This window comes from Canis aureus, chromosome 25 (assembly GCF_053574225.1).
Source record: "Canis aureus isolate CA01 chromosome 25, VMU_Caureus_v.1.0, whole genome shotgun sequence".
NCBI lineage: Eukaryota > Metazoa > Chordata > Mammalia > Carnivora > Canidae > Canis > Canis aureus.
Genome location: NC_135635.1, coordinates 41,947,782 through 41,968,506, shown reverse-complemented (window position 1 = coordinate 41,968,506; position 20,725 = coordinate 41,947,782). Strand labels below are relative to the sequence as shown.

At 40.8% G+C, this 20,725-nt stretch overlaps 1 pseudogene; it reads right to left on the bottom strand.

The window, feature by feature from the left end:
- Positions 1-205: 205 nt before the first annotated feature.
- LOC144297521 (ubiquitin-conjugating enzyme E2 N pseudogene) overlaps positions 206-20,725 on the bottom strand; it is a 36,378-nt pseudogene continuing 15,858 nt past the window's right edge.

Here is a 20,725-nt window from a genome sequence, read left to right as displayed (position 1 = left end):
AGGGGGAAAGGAGCCCATAAAATTAAAATAAAACTACCTCTCCCCTTCAAAAATAATAATAAAGAAAAACACCCACACCCTTGCAGCTAACCCTGACAACTACCTTCATGCACAGTGCTTTATACTTAAACCATGATGGGGGAAATGAATAAAAGCGGAGAGGGGCCACTGCTTTTATATATTTGGAAAACAAATTGTTGTTTCACAACAATCCAGATGGTACTTCTAGCCACTGCTCATGCTTTACAACAGTGAATCAGGACAAGACATAGATTTGCTAATGTGCATTTAATCACCAAAGGACTGAAGATGTCTGGGCTTTTATTCTGTATGTTTCTAAGACTGTGTCCATTAAATGCAAACAAAAAAGGAAGAAGTCTTGGCAGAACAGGAGAAGTGATGCACACTTGATGATCAGATCGATTTTAAATATTATTCATGGCATATAGCCTAGTCCGTGCTCTAGCTGTTACTATGGCTTGGGCTTCGCTGGTCTTCCACTGCTCCACTACATCCTTTGCTAATGGATCATCTGGATTGAGAGCACTTAACAAAGCCTGGATCCATAGCAGAACTGTGCGGATCTGCAGTGCTGGGGACCACTTATCTTTCAAAATATCTAAACATACTCTTCCCAACTTGTCTACATTAGGATGATAAATTTTGGTCATGAAACGTACTTTAGGGGCTGCCATCGGGTATTCTTCTGGAAGGAATAGTTCAAGTTCAAAAGTCCCTCCCTCAAGGGGGGAATCCTGGGGGCCAGCAATGACCACATGAAAATAACGGGCATTGCTCTCATCTGGTTCTGCTTTAATGCCAGGAACTGGTTCTGCCAGCAAACGCTGGGTCTCCTTGATAATCCTGCGGGGCAGCCCGGCCGTCCTGTCAGATCCCCAGTTCCGCCTCTGCTCTCGACTCCGGCTCCGCTCGCCTCACACGCCAGAATGTTTTAATGTTACGTGTTATCACCATCCAGCATTTTAGGCACTTCCATCTGACTTTTCTACATCTAAATTTTGTTGTTGTTGTTGTTGTTGTTGTTGTTGTTGTTGTTGTTATTGCTATTTTTGAGCAATGAATGCATTTTTTGGCTTTGCCTAGATGCTTACCAACCTCTCTGAATTACCATTGCTTCTTGCCTCTGAATTTTTCCCTATGGGTCCAATTTCTTCTTTCCTAAAATGCATACTTCTAGAAATCCTCTCCATAAGGGTCTTTAATAGTAAATTCTCCTGGTTATTGATTGTTGAAGGAGATAGAAATGAAGATTAATTTCTCTCAGCACCTTAAAAACGTTATTCCACTGATTTCTGCCTTTCATTGCTGCTTTTGAGAAGTCAATCATCAGTCTAATTATCATTCCTTTGTAAGCAAACCATATTTCTCTCTTGCACTCTTAAGATCTTTTTTTTAAGATTTTATTTTATTTTATTTATTTATTTATTTATTTTAGATTTTATTTTTTAAAGTAATATCTTCACCCAACATGGGGCTTGAACTCATAGCCTGAGAGCTAGAATTGCACACTCTACCTAGTGAGCCAGCCAGGGTTGGCTCTCCCCATTTGGGGTTTTTTTAATTTTTTTTTTCTGTGATGTTACTTAGTACAGATTTAATTTTATCTTTCTTAGAACTCATTTCCTGCCTCTGAAGATTCATTTTTTTCATAGATTCTAGAAAATTCACGGTCTTTTTCTCTTTGGTTATTTCCTCATTTTCTTAATATTCTCCTCCTGAAATTCCTATTAGTCATTTGTTTACCCTCATTCTGTCCTCCATGTCTCATAATCTTGTTTTTGTATTAATCTTTATGTAATCTTTATGTCTCTGCTTCATTTGGAGGAGTTTTCTGAAAGCTGCCAGTTCTTAAACTCTAGCTTTTGCTATGCAGATCAGTGTCAACTACTATACTTTTGTTTTTCTAAGTTCTGTTTGTTTTTTCAAACTTGTCTGGGGTTTTTTGCGTAGTGTTTTACGATATGTTATTTTTTTCCATTTTTCCCTTTATATATCCTTAATTATTATTATTTATTTAAAAATTTTATTAATTTATTTGTGTGTGAGAGAGTATGAGAGAGAGACACAGAGTCAGCATGAAGTTGGGGAAAGGCAGAGGGAGAGAAACAGGCTCCCTGCCAAGCAGGGAGCCCAAGGAGAGGCTCAATCCTAGGACCCCTGGATTATGATCTGAGGCAAAGGCAACCACCTAACCAAATGAACCACCCAGGCTCCCCATCTTTAATTATTTTTAAAAGATACTAGTGTACATTGTCTCACTAATAGCTCTACTTTCTGAATGATGATTCTTAGAGCTCTATAACAATTGTTCATGTGTCCGCTGATGTTTGCCAGTGGTGAGTTGTGACACTATAACTTCAGAGCTGAGAATTCACTACATCAGTCCTGAGAATTCTGAATGACCTGCACTAAGCTTGTGTCCCACAGGGCCATTTTGTGTATCATGAAGTCCCAGTAGTAATATCTGCCCAAGATGACTTTTCATTACCTCATTGACCTGGAGACTCCTCACCACTCAGGTAATGTAAATGCAAACCCTTGATCCACCCACATGAAGGTGAGCATGTGGTGATGAGATTATTAGGGACGCTTCTTTTTTCTACTCAGCCAGGCTCAACAGATAAGGTTATGTGGCATCTCCCTTTGTAGGTGAACAGAATGTTTCCTTATAAGCCTTTTTCTAACTTTACACGAGGCCTTAATTTTAACTCTCTATCTGGCATAGACTCAAGGCCTCATATTCAATATTTCTGTGTACCTAAAAAACCCAATCAAAATTTAAAACTGTAAAATTCTGAAAGCTTAAAAACTCAGTCCTCTCTGTACTGCCTCAACAGCCAGGATTTTCTCATATCTGTTCAATTGCTGGCTGCATTTATTTTCAATTTAATTTATTTCAAATTCAATTTGAAAATTTCAAATAAATTCAACATTTATTTTCAATTTGTTTTCCCCTGGGGGGAATCTTCCTTATTTTCTTGTGATTTCAGCTTAGCATGTAGATAAAGTTTTAAAAATATTTTGCTTCATCATTTCTAAGAACTTTGAGAGGAGATTTTTCAGGTCATCTAATTTGCCATATTGTAGGAAATGGGGAATTCCCCCCCTCCACCAAGACATAATAATCCAAAGCACTAATTTGATTACTCCCTATTACCTCAACATTAAAAATCAAGCTCTTTAGTGTAATCTTTAGGAAACCTTTGGTCTGGCTCCTAAATGCTTTTCCAGTTCCATTCTCTTCTGAAAAGAATGCCCTATATCCTAGCCACACTGACAATTCATGATTACTTCTGGTTCTATAAACTTTCACACATCTACAACCAGCAGACTTAGGCTATGCCACACCCTTCTGAATGGTCCTTCTCTCCTTTCACAAACTTCTATTCCTTGGCCAAAGCAAACTTCAAATATTGGCTAGATTGTAAAACCCACTTCAACTTCCCAAAACATAATGAATCAAATCCTCTACTCCCACTGCATCCAAACATACCTTACTTATAATCCTCATCATATTGACCAAAGTGTTTTTATATATTTAACTAGATTTAGATCTTTTAGAAACCCAGATCAAGATTTTATCCATCATTCTCAACATATAGCACAATGTCTGGCATATAGTAGACACTCAAAGATGTTACAGCAATTTTCTTGAATACAAGCCTACTTCAATTCTTCCCTGGAGAAATATAGCTTGAAATGACAACACTTTTAGGTGTTATAAGCAGTCGTATTATTGAAAATCTCCACATACTTGCTAATTGTCAGCGTTACTAGAGCAAATGTGTTCAGTATAGCCCCTGCCTGTAATTTTTATTAGAAGTTAGTTCTGATTTATGAATAATTCCTGCTTCTGTATCTGAATGAGTAGTCACTTATCTAGGAAAGACACTATAGCTACAAGACATAGGATAACCACACAAAACACAACCAGACCGTCTAACGCGTTGTAACTACATAGTGTAGGACTGGCATGGAAGCAAGTGTCCAATGAACACGTGAATGAGTGGACAAAAGGTTATATGATAAATAAAAGATACTTTAACCAAATGGCAGACAAAGAAAGTTACAAGACTTGTCTGACTCCACTGCTTGTATTGTGTCTTACTCATCTTTGTATATGTCTGGCATACAGTGAATACTGGAAAAACACATGGAAATGAATAAATGATTTAAAAGACTTAATCAGGCTGAGATACATGAGAACATTCCAGATCTAGAGTTATGGAAAGAGAGAAAACAAAAGCCCAACATTTTCAATGAAAAGGAAAAAATTAACTTTTATTAATCTTTTGAGTTTTGTTTCATTCATGTATGCTAGCCTTACTTGTTTGATCCTCTTGTCTGTCCATCCATTCATCCATCCATTTGTCATTCATTCACTCAAGAAACATTTGCCAATCATCTACTGTGAGCCAAGCACTGTGCTTTTGGCTTGGAATTTTAGTTTGATGTTGAGAAAAACTTGCTGATTTTCTGTCAGTAAATGATTACTAGGAGCATGCTAGGAGCTAATGTTTCTTAAAACTTTCATTCTGTGATCCATGAATTCATTCATTCACTCATTTAGCAAATATCTTTGAGGATATCCTCTCTGCCAGACACTGTGTGAGGCACCAGGGATTCATTCCTTATTTTACGTATTCATTCATTCATTCATTCATTCATTCAATAAACAATTCTTAAGTACCTAATAAAGTGCCAGGCATAGATAGGGTCTTTGCTTTCAAGTACTTACATGATAATAGTGGTAAGTTTCAGGCAATAGACAAATAAATAAGCTAGTTTATATAATGATAAGGCAAAATAACAAAATTGGGATGTGCTAAAGAGTGATGTATGTATATCTACATTATTGATGTGGTCTCTGACTTCAGAGAGCCAAAGATTTATTTCTAAGGACATAGAGCTATTGCCAGATGATCTGAGTACTGCCTACCTGGATTCTTTTGACATGCAGACCCCTGTGTAAGCATATATGAGTGTGACCTGGCCTGGAGGCAGAGAATCTAGTCTTGGAGAGAATGGAGCCAGAAGGACAAGCCCCACATGGAGGCCTCTCTGGCCTGCACAGCATGTCACCAGGGACAGAGCTCCTTGCCCTGTGGCCCAGGCTGACCTGCTTGAGCTGTCTACTGGGAGGGCAAATATCTGCCTTCAAGCCACACACCACGCCCTCCCTGGTTGGGAACTTTGACTCAGTGTTGACCTGGTTTTGAACTAGTGACCTAGAGGTGAATGACTCCATATCTCATTACTAATTCCCCACAGCCACTTGGTTCCTCCTGCTAGCCACAAGAAAGAGAGTTTGGTGAGGACAGGGACAGAAGTCCAGCCAGGGGCCCTGAACCCATCAGCCACAGCATCCACCCCAGCTTTAGCCCCTGCCATCTGGCTTCCTGCCATTCCCCCCATCCTTTAGTCTGGTCTGACTGAACAGGTTTTTGGAAGAGGCCAAGGTCACCCTGGGGCCGACCTCCACAGATGGATTCAGCCTGAGACTACAGCTGCGGTCCAGCTCAACCATGAATGCCCAGGGCCAATACATACTCCTTCATCGTGGTGGATCATCGTTAAGCCAAATGAGGTCTGGGACTCAACCAGGTAGGATGTGACTAGATCCAGAAACTATAAAATCTCCTTCCTTGTCTTGACTTCCCCTTTTCTTTACCCCATTCCCTTCTATACCCTCAATTTCCTCACTTCCCAGTCTTATTTGTTCTTCAGGCACTCTTGCCTTCAAGAGACCATCATCACTTCTCTGAGGTTAAGGTTCAAGGAAGATGAGCTCCACATGGGAACCTGGGCATATACTGGTGAGAACACATGACTGGGAAACATCGCAGGGACTCAGTCAAGAAATGTCAGCAAGTACTGGTCCCCACAGTTCCTTGGGCCAAGGCTTAGCACTCTCAGGAGAAAGCCAAGATGTAAAGGAGCACTGGTTCTCCAGAGGAACCAGGCTGGAACTGTTGGAGGGTGAGTGGGGGTGGGGGGGTGGTTATGGCATCAGAAGCACTGAATTCTTGCTCTCTTTTTTTTTTTTTAAGATTTTATTTACCTATTCATGAGAGACAGAGAGAGGGAGAGGGAGAGAGGCAGAGACACAGGCAGAGGGAGAAGCAGGCTCCATGCAGGGAGCCCAATGTGGGACTCGATCCTGGGACTCCAGGATCACACCCTGGGCCGAAGGCAGGCGCTAAACCACTGGGCCACCCAGGGATCCCAGCCACCCAGGGATCCCTTGAATTCTTGCTCTAATGGGCATATTACTTTGTGCTTCATACTGTTGCCATTCAAGTTGGCATAAAATGCATTCTTTTTTGTGGGGGCTTATGATACGAAGTGAAAATGCTTCATCTTTTTTAGAAAGTATGGTTTTAACCATCAGTCATACTTTGAGTATGCTTCTTCGAGAGCATGTATCACCTTTTACTGAACTATTCTCTTCATGCATTTATTTCCTCCACTAGACTGTAAACTCCTCAAAGATGAGGGCTCTTGCTTGATCATTTATGTAAGTAAAGGAGTAAATAAATGATGAAGGTGACGTTTATGTAGGTAGCCCATACAGAGGGAATTCAACTTTTATTCTTCATCTTTTTGGATTTATCTCAGGGCTTATTTCAACTACCATCATATCCAATAATTCAGACACTAAAAATAATCTGGTATAAAACAATTAATATCAACATCTACTTAAAAGATAAATTAAGGTGTGATGTTTTGGTTTGCAATACATTAATTTAAAATGGTGAACTTCATGGGGCACCTGGGTGGCTAAGTCAGTTAAGCATCTGACTCATGATTTTGGCTGGGGTTATAACCTCATGGGTAGTGAGATGGAGCCTCCTTAGCAGGGAGTGTGCTTGAGATTCTCTCTCTCCTTTGTCCCTCTCCTCCCAGCTCATGCACGAGCACTCTCTTTCTCGCTCCCCTTCTTGCTCTAAAATAAAAAAATATTTAAAGAAATGAGGTAAAATGCTGAACTTCAAAACTGTGTATGGTTCCATTCAGATAATGTTAGCTTGCTCCCAGTCTTGAATGTAATCCTCAGGTTACAAGTGAGGAGAAATGATTATCGCCAGAAATCAGATGGCAACATGTTTCTTGTGATCACAAAGCACAAAATATTGGCTCTAACACACAATCAGATTGTGTGTCTCCTAGGAGCTTATTGTCCACCATCCTCAGATGCATCCTTGGACTTGCCAAGCTCAGACAATCAGAACCACTCAAGGGCATTTTGCTCTTTATCAAGTGGCCAGCATTTGAGCAAGGACTTTATAGGGGAACAATTTCTCTAAACTTAGTATCCTTTACCCTGCTTTCACTCCCAGCTGTAATTCATATTAGGGAAATCACACTTTATACTGGACATTCCTCTGAACGCAGAAATTCCTACTATTCTTAAAGAACAAAAAGCCACAGTGAGGAATAAAAGACTTGCCTGGGTTCATTTGGTACTGACCTCTTACTATGACTTCTATGCCTCCAAATAAGGCTCCCCCCCCCCTCATTTTTTTATCAGTCCTTTTGACCCTACATGCACAAAATTCAGCTAAATATAGTAAATTAATTTACATAGTCCATTTTCATGCTCACAGAGAGTCAAGGTTATTTTATATCACTTCACTTTCTCTGTGATCGAGTCACTATCTTTCCCGCTTTGGGCCTCACTTTCTTCATCTTTAATAGAAAATGAGCAACTTGATGATTTCAGAGTTTCCCTCTTGTTTGGAGTCTGTTTTTTTCTATTCATCACAGTATTCCTAGTTTCTGGCATGATCCCTGGCATAGAGGGAAAGCTTAATAAACATTTGTTGCATTAGTGAATTAATCCAATTATGTAGTAAATCCATCAATCACATGATATGAAGAGGGAATAACAGCTTAGCTTTAAGTCCTAACCGTGCATTAGCTTACTGGGTACACTTAGTCAGTTGCTTCCCTATTGTAAGGCCAGAGAGGAAACAAGATTTACCCAACATCATACAGCCAGTAAGAGCAGAGCTAGGGCTAAGACTCAGGTCTTCTGAATCTCTTCTATAAAAACGCACTGCTTAGAAATCAGATGTTTAAAAAAAAAATCAAATGTTTTTTTTAAATTAGGAGAGGGCATCATGTTCTATAGATGATTACTTTTCTATCCAGACCCTAGATTTAGAGCAAAAACTATAAATCTGAAGAACAACACATATGCCTTCAAGAAAGGTGGCCTCCAAGGGCGCCTCTAACCAACAATTTCTTCATACCTGCCAAGTGGAGATAAGCAACCACCAAGTGAGTTAGGTGATGTGGGCTGATCTGACAGCCCTGCTCACCCAAGGTTTGCAGTTTCCTCCTAGACGCAACTCATGTCTAGGCTGGTGACAAAGGCTTCTACTTTACTATCTCCTAGTGTGGGAGCCAGAATCTAGAAAGGAGCCTTGAAAGCAGGTACTTAAGTAAGAACAGTTTCCTTGGACATAAACATTCTGTAAGAGCAGAGGTGGCCTCCATTCTTATTGACAGTGACCCTGGTGGCCAGCTCTCTGCTTGAGGTGACCTAAGCTGAAGTGAGGATGTCCCAGTGTCATTTGGGTTCTTTCTGTAAGTTCCCCTTTACCTTCAGCTTTCCCCGCTGCCCTGCAGGTAGGATCATCTTCACCTTCTCCTTATCTGGAACAGCCACTCTGAGAGTAGGTTTGAAACCAGACCCCAGGACACAGTCTCACTAATGAGAGGGACCACAAATTTTGCTGTGAAAGGCATGAGATTTGGGGTCAAACAGACCTGGACTTGCATCCAGTTTTGCTGCTTATTAGCTGTATGACTTCAGGCTAGATATTTAATTCTCTCTTTGGTTTACTCTGTCAAATACAAATCATAACAGCTACTCCATAAGACTTTTGTGAAGATTAAGTGTACAATAGTTCTAAAACATCTAATGCAATGCCAGAAATACAATAAGTACTAAATAAATACTAGCTAAACAATTCTTTGGTGCCCTCCAGCTCCGTGAAGTCCTGAGATCCTTCCCGGGAGTTTAAGAGCTCCTTGAGGGAGGGAAGGAGAAGTGAGGTGGGTTATGGATCCCCTGCTCTAGCTACAGCAAATGCCCTATTATCTGCGTCTGTTTCCCTTCTAAGCAAAGTGAAATCTCTGCTCTGGTTCAGTCCCTTTGTGTAGCAGATGAGGAAGCAGAGGCCTGGGGACCTTAGAAATGTCACATGGCTATTCGAGATGATGCTGGGAACTAATGTCCTGTTGTGGCTGAAAGCACAGGTTCTGCGATTAAGCTGTTTGGGTCAGATGTCTGTTCCATCAGGGCTTAGCTATGTAATCTTGAACTAGTAGCTTATCCCCCTTGTACCTCAATTTCCTCATCTTGAAAATTAAGGATAACAATGCCTGCTTCCAAGGTTTTTTGTGAAGATTAAATAAACTTTTATATCTCAAGTATTTAGAATGGCATCTAATATACAGTGATTGCCAAGCATTAGTGATTATTATTGGAAGACTTGACCCCACTTCACAGTCTAATAAAATTTAACTATGAATAGGATACTGACGTTTAGTCTATGCACATCCTTCACTGCAACCTAGAGATGAAAAGAGCTTTTGCTGGCTGTGACCAACTTGGACACAACTTCAAATATCATGTCTCCTCCAGCCCTAAAGCTTGCCCCAACCACCTTTGCTGAGAGAATGGTGAATAGATTTAGTTGAATGAAAGGGAAAAGATCATTCAGGACAAAAAAGATGACATGAGAAGAAGAAAAGCTCTATTCTAAGCAACTTCTTCCTCAACATATATTACGAGGAAAAAACTTGTGGAACAGGGATAAGTGGGATCGTTTGGGCACCATTTTGACCACTAGAGGTCAGTGGAATGTTTGCTAACAATGAAGTGTGGGTTCCTGTGGAGAGGTAGTGTCCACAGCAACATTAGCCTTAGTACCACTACCACCTTCCCTTGGTGGATCTGAGTTTGGTCTGCTTTCCAGAAACCTATACCATGCACATTTGTTCCCTTGTCTCTTCTGTAACCAGGCAGCATTTGTAAGTATTCTGGGCCAAGGTCAGAGGGTGTGGTACACTAAAGATTTCTTTCTCTTCAAAAGCCAACCCGCCTAAATGTTCAAGACTGTCTTCATTTTCTAACAAATACAGTCCAAACTCTTCAAGGCCCTCGCGAAGTTGGCTTCCCTGACTTCTATCCTTCCATCTTCAGCATCATGTCATTTCATCCTCTCTACCTGTCTCTGCTCACTCTCTGCTCTCATCACAAACCCATTTGTAAGACCTTTGCTATTCTCAGATGCCTGCATAAAACACCATAAATCAATCAGTATTCTCCACACCAGATATTCTATAACATGCTGTCCCTATCCTATGCTTGTTACCACACACTGCCGTGTATGACAGTTGTTCTTGCAGTTGCCCTGGCTCATCTGCTAGACTGTAAGCTCCTTGAGGTCTTGGACCATGAAATATTGATTTTTTTTTTTGTAAATGCACAGTTTCTAGTCTAAATGTGATGTCCATAACTATTTGCTGAATGAACATATGAGTCAAAGAATGAACATGGCCACTGTTCAAACACAGAACATATTTTTCACTATAGCTTACAGTCCCAAACTAGGATGCAAGAACCTCTGTGCAGAAAGAAAGAGATCCAGAAGCTTCCCAGAGGCTATCCACGTCAAGCTGCATCAAGATAAGCTGGTGCCTCAGTATCCCCACTTTGCTGTCATTTACCCATGGTCATGTTCTCTGCCTTTTCCTGGATACAAAATTAGGTTACATATTCTCACCTCCCTAGCAATTAGATTTCATCATGTTACTAAATCGTGGCCAACATAATAGAAACAAAGTGGTGTGTACTTCCTTACAGCTTGGCAAATAGAAGCCTACAAGGTACCATCCCCTATTTCTTTCCCCTAAAGGACCAAGAAAAGATGGAGCTGGATATATATATATATATATATATATATATATATATAACCCCATGCAAAGGTCATCTGCTGACTATGAGCAAGAAATTAACCCTTTGAGAATTTTTATTTCTCAGTATCTGCTTCATTTGGGAATTAGATTATAATTTTTTACCATGAATATGGACTGTACCTTTTGGGTTCCATTGTTTCAGTGGGCATTAACAGACTACTTTAAAAGTTTCTAAGATAAGAATCTCTAACAATAACATACACTGGCACATAATTTTTTTAATTTAAGATTCATTTGGAATTTTTGTCTAGCATAAAATTTCATCTGAAGTAACTTTGCCTAAAAGAGTCATTTTGATGAACTATAATTTCTGAAAACTTCCTTTTTTATTAGTTGAGATAGCCCCTTATTTTACAACAAAGAGGATTTTGTACATATAGTGTGGATTATTTAGTTTAACTCTGGCCAAAGCGATTTTTATATGTTTTTTTTTAAATTTCATTTATTGGGTCGCCTGGTGGCTCAGTGGTTGAGCGTCTGCCTTTGGCTCGGGGTGTGATACCGAGTCTGGGGATCGAGTCCCGCATCCGGCTTCCTGCATGGAGCCTGCTCCTTCCTCTGCCTATGTCTCTGCCTCTCTCTCCCTCTCTCTCTCTCTCTCTCTGTGTGTGTGTGTGTGTGTGTGTCTCATGAATAAGTAAATAAAACTTTTTTTAAAAAGATTTTATTTACTTATTCATGAGAGACACACACAGAGAGAGGCAGAGACATAGGCAGAAGGAGAAGCAGGCTCCATGCAGGAAGCCCGATGCGGGACTCGATCCCAGGACTCTGGGACCATGCCCTGAGCCAAAGGCAGATGCTCAACCGCGGAGCCACCCAGGCGTCCCAGCAATTTTTATATGTTGAGACATTTGTACACTGCTCAGTACAAAAGCATCATGAACATATTAGTCATTTAACCGTTGAGAATATTTGAACTTGGTACTGCTTGGTACTGAACATGCTTAAATCAAATTCTGGAATCTGGGGCTTGGTATCCAAAAGGGAATTAGAACATTTCAAGGTATAACAAGATTCATATTTGAACCTTAGTATGTATTTTTCTCTTAGTATTACCAATGAATGAAGCTCTAGTAAAGTAACCAAATGAGAAGGGAAAGAATAAGAAAATGAAAAATGAAGAAAACAAAACAGTGTCACAGGGAGGATGGTTTTAACTTGAGAAAGACTCATAGTCATGATAGAATGTCCCAAATTTCAAAAATCTGCTTCTCTGCCAAAATCATTGCATTTCTTGGTTGATATTTGAGTTTTAAAAGGGTCAAATCCTTTTATCTTCTGTATCTTTAGAAAGCAGCAAGAGAAGAAAGCATGGGTCTCATCCCCCAGAGAGAAAATTGTCACTTCTTAATTTTTTACAAAATTTTCTTGTCTTTTCAATCAACTTTCTATCAAATGTAAATACAAATTTAAACCTAGACTTTTTATAGGATTTTCCCTCTTCATCCAAGTGATGTCACAAATCAGTGTAAAATCAATGATCCAAGATGCTTGGTGGATAAAAATAATCCTAGTTATTTCTGGAGGGTGAATTGACATAAAAAATTGCATTGGTTACACTATGTTCTAGACCTGGTTCTATTTGACTGTATGTGTACGATGATGCAAAGTTGAAACCGAGCTGGGAAATTTCATTCTAGATCTCACTAACTACTGGAATCAATGTTTTAATTTCTTAGTGGAAACTTTCAGTTGCTTGATTCTGTAATTGAGAATTTTTTTACTGTTCGACATCATTTATGTTGTATTACAACACATGTATAAAAAGTAACCTGTGGATTATGCTTTTCCATAACTTTTTAAATGTGTGTATATATATGTAATGTATAATGTATATTAAATGAATTCAACATGCATAAATATTTTTTTAACACAACAGTGAACTATTTGCACCTTTTGATAGTGCTTCTACTTACTTGCTTTGGCATAAAGAATGAACCTCTGTATCCAGATAATGTTATCTGGAATTGCTCTTAGATGTAATGCCAATTAATGTGAAATCACAAATAAACAGTACTTTAAATACAAAAAAAGAAATTAACTTTTTGATAGAGCACAAGCATAGCTCTCTGGGCTACAGGAAGGATGGTGCCTTTGAGGGATTCAAAGGTCAGGGATTCTTTTTTTCCCTTCGCTGTTGCAAAACAGATGAATCATAGAACTTTAGAGCAAGAATGAATGTACCTAACCCTCAAATTTTATTTAACAGATAAACAAATTCAGGACCAGCGAGATGAGTCAACTCGCCCAAGGTCACACAGCTACTTGGTAGCAAAAACAAGATTAGAATGTAGGCCTTTTTCTCCTTCTATATATCAGGCTTTCAAGGGTGTCCCAGAGTAAGCCAAACCAATTCCTGAGAAGCCAGAGCACTCAGTTGTTATATTTCTGCCTTGCAGCATAAAATAATTCAGGAGACTGCCCAACTACTGAGAAAATGCCAAGCAAAGATATTAAGTTTCTATATGATAAGAAAAAATAATGGCTTGCAACCCTGGAGCACTAGGAATCCAAGATTAAAACATTAAGCCAAGTGTGGCAGGAATTGTGGCTAGAACACGAAAGATGTTTGGGAGAATAGACGATAAGTTAGCTGTAGGAAAAAGGGTCCTAGAAATGTCCTTTGGCTCAGTTTTGAGCCAGCCCCTGGATCTCATCTCCATAATGACTGTATTAGTCTGGAGGACCTGTACAGGAAGCTTCCATCTTCTAAGAGAATTTATAAAATAATCATGAACAAAATGTTGGTAGAAATACGGACGGTAAAAACATTGTGGTTTGGTTTCAGATGGAAGTAAGGAACACATTATTGGAAACCAGAGGAAAGGCAGTCCTTGTTATAAAATGCTAAGAGCTGGGGCTCCTGGTTGGCTCAGTTGGTTGAGTGTCTGCCTTTGGCTCAGGTCATGATCCTGGGGTCCCAGGATCGAGCCCCCGAGTCAAGCTCCCTGCTCGGCAGGGAGCCTTCTTCTCCCTCTCCCTCTGCTGCTCCCCCCTGCTTGTGTGCTCTCTCTCTCTCTCTCTCTCTTTCTCTGTCAAATAAATATATAAAATATTTAAACAAAATAAAATGCTAAGAGCTTGGCTGAATTGTGTTCGTGTTCTAGTGTTTTGTGTTCTAGTGTTCTTGTGCTTTGTAGAACTTGCAAGAGGTGAAATTTTCTATTTAGCTGAGGAGCTTCCTAAGCAAAGTGTTGAAAGAGTGGCTTGGTCCCTTCTAACGGCTTACAGTAAAATGCAACGGGGAAAAGTCATTGGAGACAGAAATGTTAATCAAAAAGGAACCAGAGCATGGAGGTTTGGAAGATTCTCAGACCATACATGTTGCAAAAAATAAAGTTTGCTCTGAAGAGATCTCTAACAGTGTGGCTGAGCAACCACATAATGAAGGATCATGAGTGCAACTCATGAGTCTAATCTGCCTTTTCAACAGATGCCAGAGGAGATGGCATTATACCAGTCAAGACCCTGCCAGTTTGAACTAAAGGGGACAAGGAAAGTTGGGAGGAAATGCATGAAAGCTGTTGGACTTCTTAGATCCTACAAGATGAGACCATAAAGCTATTTGGCTATGAATTTGCGCTATCCTTCCAGAAGAGGGAAGAAGGGCCCAAAGGCAATTCAGAGGGGATCCCTGGGTGGCTCAGCGGTTTAGCGCCTGCCTTCGGCCCAGGGGGTAATCCTGGTGTCCCAGGATCTAGTCCCACGTCGGGCTCCCAGTATGGAGCCTGCTTCTCCCTCTGCCTGTGTCTCTGCCTCTCTCTCTCTCTCTCACTGTGTGCCTATCATAAATAAATCAAAAAAAAAAAAAAAAACTATTCTCAGAACAACAACAACAAAAAGGCAATTCAGAGATCATCAGGGCTGCCACTCCCACCCCAGGCCCAGAGTGCATAGGCCCAGGGATCTGGAGGGAACAGGCAGGGGCAAGGCTATCTCTACCTCTTTGTGAAAGAATGGGACCACTGCAGAGAGCCACAGCATGGGCTATCCTCCCCACCCCCACAGAGAGCCACTGCACATTGTGCAGCCATGGGTATGATGCTGCCACCATGGTGAGCCTAGAGGGCGGAGTGTTGAGCCAAAGATGATTATTCTTGAACTGTAAGATCTCATGGAATTTGCCTTGCTAGGTTTTGGACTTGCTTGGGACCCATTACCCTTGCCATCTTTCCAATTTCTCTCTTTCGAACGGGAATGTCTATTCTGTGCTTGTCCCACTATTGTCCTTGAAAGTACATCTTATTTGGTTTTATAGGTTTACAGCCAGAGGGGAATTTTGTCTCAGGATAAAAAAAAAATACCTCAAATCTCATTCAAATTTCATTTAGATGAGGACACCTGGGTGGCTCAGTGGTTGAGTGTCTGCCATTGGCTTAGGGCATAATCCTGGGGTCCTGGGGTCCTGGAATCGAGTCCTACATTGGGTTCCTTGCAGGGAACCTCTGCCTATGTCTCTGTCTCTCTGTGCATGTGTCTCATGAATACATAAAATTTTTAAAACAAATTTTCATTTAGGTGGCATTAAATGAGACTGGGCTTTAGATGTTAGAGTTGATGCTGGAATGAGTTAAGACTTTGGGGGCTATTGGGATGAACTGTATGCACTCTGCATGCAAGAGGGACATGATCTGGGGGGACAAGGGACAGAATTCTATGGATTGAATTTTGTCTTCTTCAAAATTTGTATGTTGAAGTTCTAACCTCCAGTAAGATAGTATTTGGAGATTGGGCCTTTAGAATGTAATTGGGCTTAGAAGCTTAGATGAGGTCATGGGGTAGAGCCCTCATGATAGGATTAGTGTGTTTATAAGTCATCAGATCTCTATCTCTCTCTCTCCCTCTCCCTCTCCTTCTCTCTCTCCATCTCCCTCTCCCTCTCTGCAAGGACACCATTGTCAATCAGCCAGGAAGAGGGCTCACACTAGGAACTAAATCCTCCAGCACCTAGATCTTAGGTCTAGGTCTCCAGAACAGTGAGAAATAAATGTTTGCTGTTTAAGCCATCCTGTTGATGGCATTTTTTTATAGCAGCCCAAGCTGACCAAGAGGGGTTTGCTAAGGTCCTCACAAAGAAAACCACTGGTTATGCAACTGACAGTAGACAAATCCACAAATAACATGGAGAGGGAGAAATTGAAAAAAACACATGGATCTTGGGATAGAAATCAGAAACACAAGTCATAATTTAGCACTAGTATCTTTATAGGGGTCACAGATACCTGAGGTATTTGGGTTTTTAAAAAGTGAGGTTAAGTGCTGAGAGATCAGGCATCTCATATGCTTTTCAAAACCATTTCTTTTAGGAAGTCTTTCCTAGCCTCCCACTGGTTTCTCCCTGAAGGTTTAGGAATTTACAGAAATATTCCCCACATCATCCACCAAGCCCTATCGTGCAATGTAGGCAGGAATACATATTATTTTCTTGTCCCCACAGAATGACAGCAAAAGCAAAGTGCTCATCTCCATCTCATTCTGGGCTGCCCTGTACGTAGCAAAAACCTCTCCCGTGTTTTGTTTTAAGGCACTTTATATTATCTTCATTGACCTTCCTCACAAACGCTGTGAAGTGATTGGTACCACTAGTCCATCTTTTTTTTTTTTAGTTTTTATTTTATTTATTTATGATAGTCACAGAGAGAGAGAGAGAGAGAGAGAGAGAGAGAGAGAGGCAGAGACATAGGCAGAGGGAGAAGCAGGCTCCATGCACCAGGAGCCCGACGTGGGATTCGATCCTGGGTCTCCAGGATCCCGCCCTGGGCCAAAGGCAGGCGCCAAACCGCTGCACCACCCAGGGATCCCTAGTCCATCTTAAAGATAAGTACATCAGGGCCCAAACAAGCTAAGTAGCTTGCCTAAGGTCATACCATTAATAAATAGAAGAACTGGGACCCCAGCCCAAAGTATGTAACTCCAGAGAATATACATTTAACGCCATGTAGCACCTCTCTCCACGCATGTATGTAAGTGTGTATGTGTGTGTACACACGCACACAAGTGAAAGGCATACAGTGGGAGGACAGGGGAGTAATTTCTTTGTGTCTATTTAAACTCTTTGAATAAAAGTTCCACATTAAGGGGTTGATTTCTATTACTTATTAATAAAATCACCTTTTTTGTGTTAATACTTGTGTTTAAAAGATACTTACTATTGAAAAACTCTTTCTTCCTGAAATGAAGACTGGGGAAAAGATATGACACAGAGGCAATGGCATTGGTGATTGCCATTCCTACTCCTTCATCCATTTATTCTGCAAATGTTCATTGAGTCCCTTTCCTATGCTAAGCATAGCATAGGTGACACAGGCCTCCCTGGATACAAGACCTGGTCTCTGCACTGGCCATCATCATGCTCTAGACTCTACAACTGGAGTTGATCTTTCCACGAGGGCTAGTTAGGGTAGCTTCTGACCAGAACTCTCTAGTACCTGTGTAGACAATCTTTGTGGCAGATGGAGCCTTTGCCCTGGCATTCAGTGGCAACAAGAAAAGAATGTGTTTTCATTCTTCCCAGGCTCTACCTGGGTGTGGTGGGTGCTGCTGTCACTAGAAGGCTTCTGTAAATAAAGCCTGCTTAATCTCCTTAGCCGGATGGTGGTGTCAGCCGGCTTGGAGCCGGCAGGAAAGCGGCACCATGCTTTAGATTCCCCAAATTGTTAGAGGCCGTGGGTGAGCCACAGCAGATCCCACATGAACAGAGGAACCTGTATTGGCTTGCCCAAGGGAGGGGAGTAGAGTTCAGGGTTTTCTCTCTGTCTGCTGATCTGGGCATGCTCTGTGAGGCGTCTTCACCAATACAGAGGAGCTGAGCAAATTCTCTGGATGCCAGGAAGTTGAGCAGTTTCCAGGAGCACCAACATTGCCACTTCCTCCCCCACTGGATAATTCTCCAGGATTTACACAAGAAACCTGAAATTCTCAGCCTGACCGTGAGGCTCACCACACCATGACATACCTGGGGTTGTGTAGCAGTGGATCTCAGAAGCCTATACAGCTTGTGGAGCCCTCTTTAAGAAAAAGAATATAAGATACCTAGGGCCTTTCCCAGGGTCATAGAAGGGGTCTGCGGCAATGAGGGGGACTGAAGCTCAAGCTTTATTCATGAAAACACCCACTTTTGCCCACACTTACCTTTCTAGGTCTTTCTCTTGACCTCGACATGAATTCCTCCATTCCAGCCAACATTTTTACTCAGTGAGCATCTCCCATATCCTGTCTGGCATTCTTACTTATGTTTCCATGAGATAAGCCTGTATGTAAAATGATCAGTAACTCTTTGAGATGCTTCATTAACAACAATAATTTTTAGAGTGACTATTTCATTGGATGCCTTCTCTGTCAACATTGTGCTAGATACTTAACATCTTGTAAGATAGGGATATATTAAATAGTATTACGTTCACATTGTGTGTTATACCTTAGAGATGTTAAATGGCTTGTCACTGGCCCCACAACAAGCAAGTAGCAAAAAAAAAAAAAGTGTAATTTTAAAAATTACATTTTCCAACTTCAAAGTCAATGCTCTTTTATCTACACCAAACTGCCTCTGTTCCTTTCTGTGTTCCCTATAATGGCCCCCTCAAAGCACAGTGCCAGACATATGGTATTGTTCTCCAAATCACTCATACCTGGATGAGAATGTCTCAGAGGAAACAGAGCCAAATGGTTGTAATTTGGTATTAGAAAAATACTAGACCTCCTAAATGTTTACTATTTAATGGTTATTAATTGGCTGTTTTATCAGGCATCCTATTTCTGCTTTCCACATGCACTGGCCCAGCCTGTGTGTATCAGTTGGCAATACTACAATGATGCTGTGCGGGCCGGGGGGGATAAAAGTCTGAAACTCAATGGCATTCAATTATAAGCATTTTTCTTGCTTCTGCATCTATAGGTCAGCAGGGGCTCAGCTGATGTAGGGTGACCTGGGCTTGCCTTGGCTTCTAACCTGCTCCACATGTCTTTCATCCTCCTTGGGCCAGTGGTTTTCCAGCGTAAATTCATCCCAGGACAAAGGTGCACAAGAGGGCAAGACCAACCATCTAAGCATATTCAAGCCTTTGCTCATGCTATGTTTTCTAGCATGTTGGCCAAAGAAAGTCAACATGCCAAGCTCAAAGTCCGGGGCAGGGAAGAACACCCAGCCTACAATGAGACCACAGCAAGGGAGAGACATGTTGCAGGGGGTGTAGGGCTGAGACTACTGATCAGTATACCACAGTGTAGAGTCAAAGAGAAAAATGCCTGCAACTCATGTCAGAACTCTCAGTATAGGTTTCCAGTCCATTCAAAATATCATTCTTTTCAAAATTCTCCAACCATTTTAATTTCATATACAAATAAATATATGCTATGTAACAGTTTCAGAGAAGAGGGAGAAATAGGGCAAGCACTGAAAAGTCAAAAATACTGGGTCACCCAACTTCCAAGAAAAGCAGACCAAGTTGAAATCTACTCTTGGAGACTATAAAGGCAAATCCTTGGGAAGGAAGCCCAAGCTCATTCCCAACTGTCCTGGTCTTATCTTGAGGAGCAAGCACTCCCAATTCTCCACCAGAAAAGATTGGTAAGGAACTTTTCAAGTCATTTGATATCAAGAAGTGAGACAGTTTGCATTCTTTCCCTGGACCATACTCTGATTAAAAATATGGTGTCCTACCTATATTTGAGCTAGCAATCTGTCTGTTAAATTGGACTAATTCTAGCCTGGGGGGATGTCAGGTAGACAGAGGAAAGCAACTGGAATGCACTCACAATAAAACAAAGGAACAAAAGGTGGAAAGGCACATTGGAATTCTTGAGGAAGAACCCCATACTTAAGTTGTCAGGAAATGCAATCTTCTTTTAAGACTGTTTTGTCATTGTCACTGGAAATTAATGTCAATGATCACTTTTTAAAATATCTTTCAAGAAATACGTGTAGTAACTATGCATTTTTCCAAAGTCCAGAAATAGATGCACCAAAATAGTAAGGGGATTATTTTTGTATAATGAAATTATAAGCAGTTTTTTATTTCTCCTTTATTTTACTTTTACCTTCTGTTTCTCCTCTATTGACCTCATGTTAATTATATAATAAAAAAGTGAGGGAAAAAAATAAAATAAAATAAAAATAAATAAATAAATAATAAATAAAAAGGTGAGGGGGGGGTTAAGAGAGGAAAAGGAACAAACTTAATTTTTTTTTCCAGAAATGGACAGTCATGGAGCAAACGTGTTTATAATGTATCCCAAAGCATAGTCTTCAGACACTGGTTCCCCATGCTATTCATAGTTGTGTGTTAGTGGTGATGGCTTCTGAGATAAATAAATCTGGGGAGGGTTGTCTTAGAACAAATTAAAACTTAAAACAAAGAAATGAAAAACCTGCAAGAGTGAATAGTGAAGAATAAGCAACATTCCCAACCATACTACGCAAATGATTCCTCCTTCACAAAGTAGCTCTCCAGAGCAGCACCCCTTTAGAATTGTTATTTGAGGCTAACATTGCCGGAGTATCCATTCTGGCTTAAAGAATGACAAGTCAGTTAGGCAAGGCAAGTAGACTGGATGGTAGCCAGGACACCTGTGCAGGTCTGTTTTGCCCTCCCTTGCACTTTGTGGACCCTCTCTCTCAGACCATCCCCCTCCATCCTGTACACACTCCCCTCTGCCCTCACAGAGCTTCAGTGTCAGAACCAACCTGGCAGCCTGTCCATGTGCAAACTCC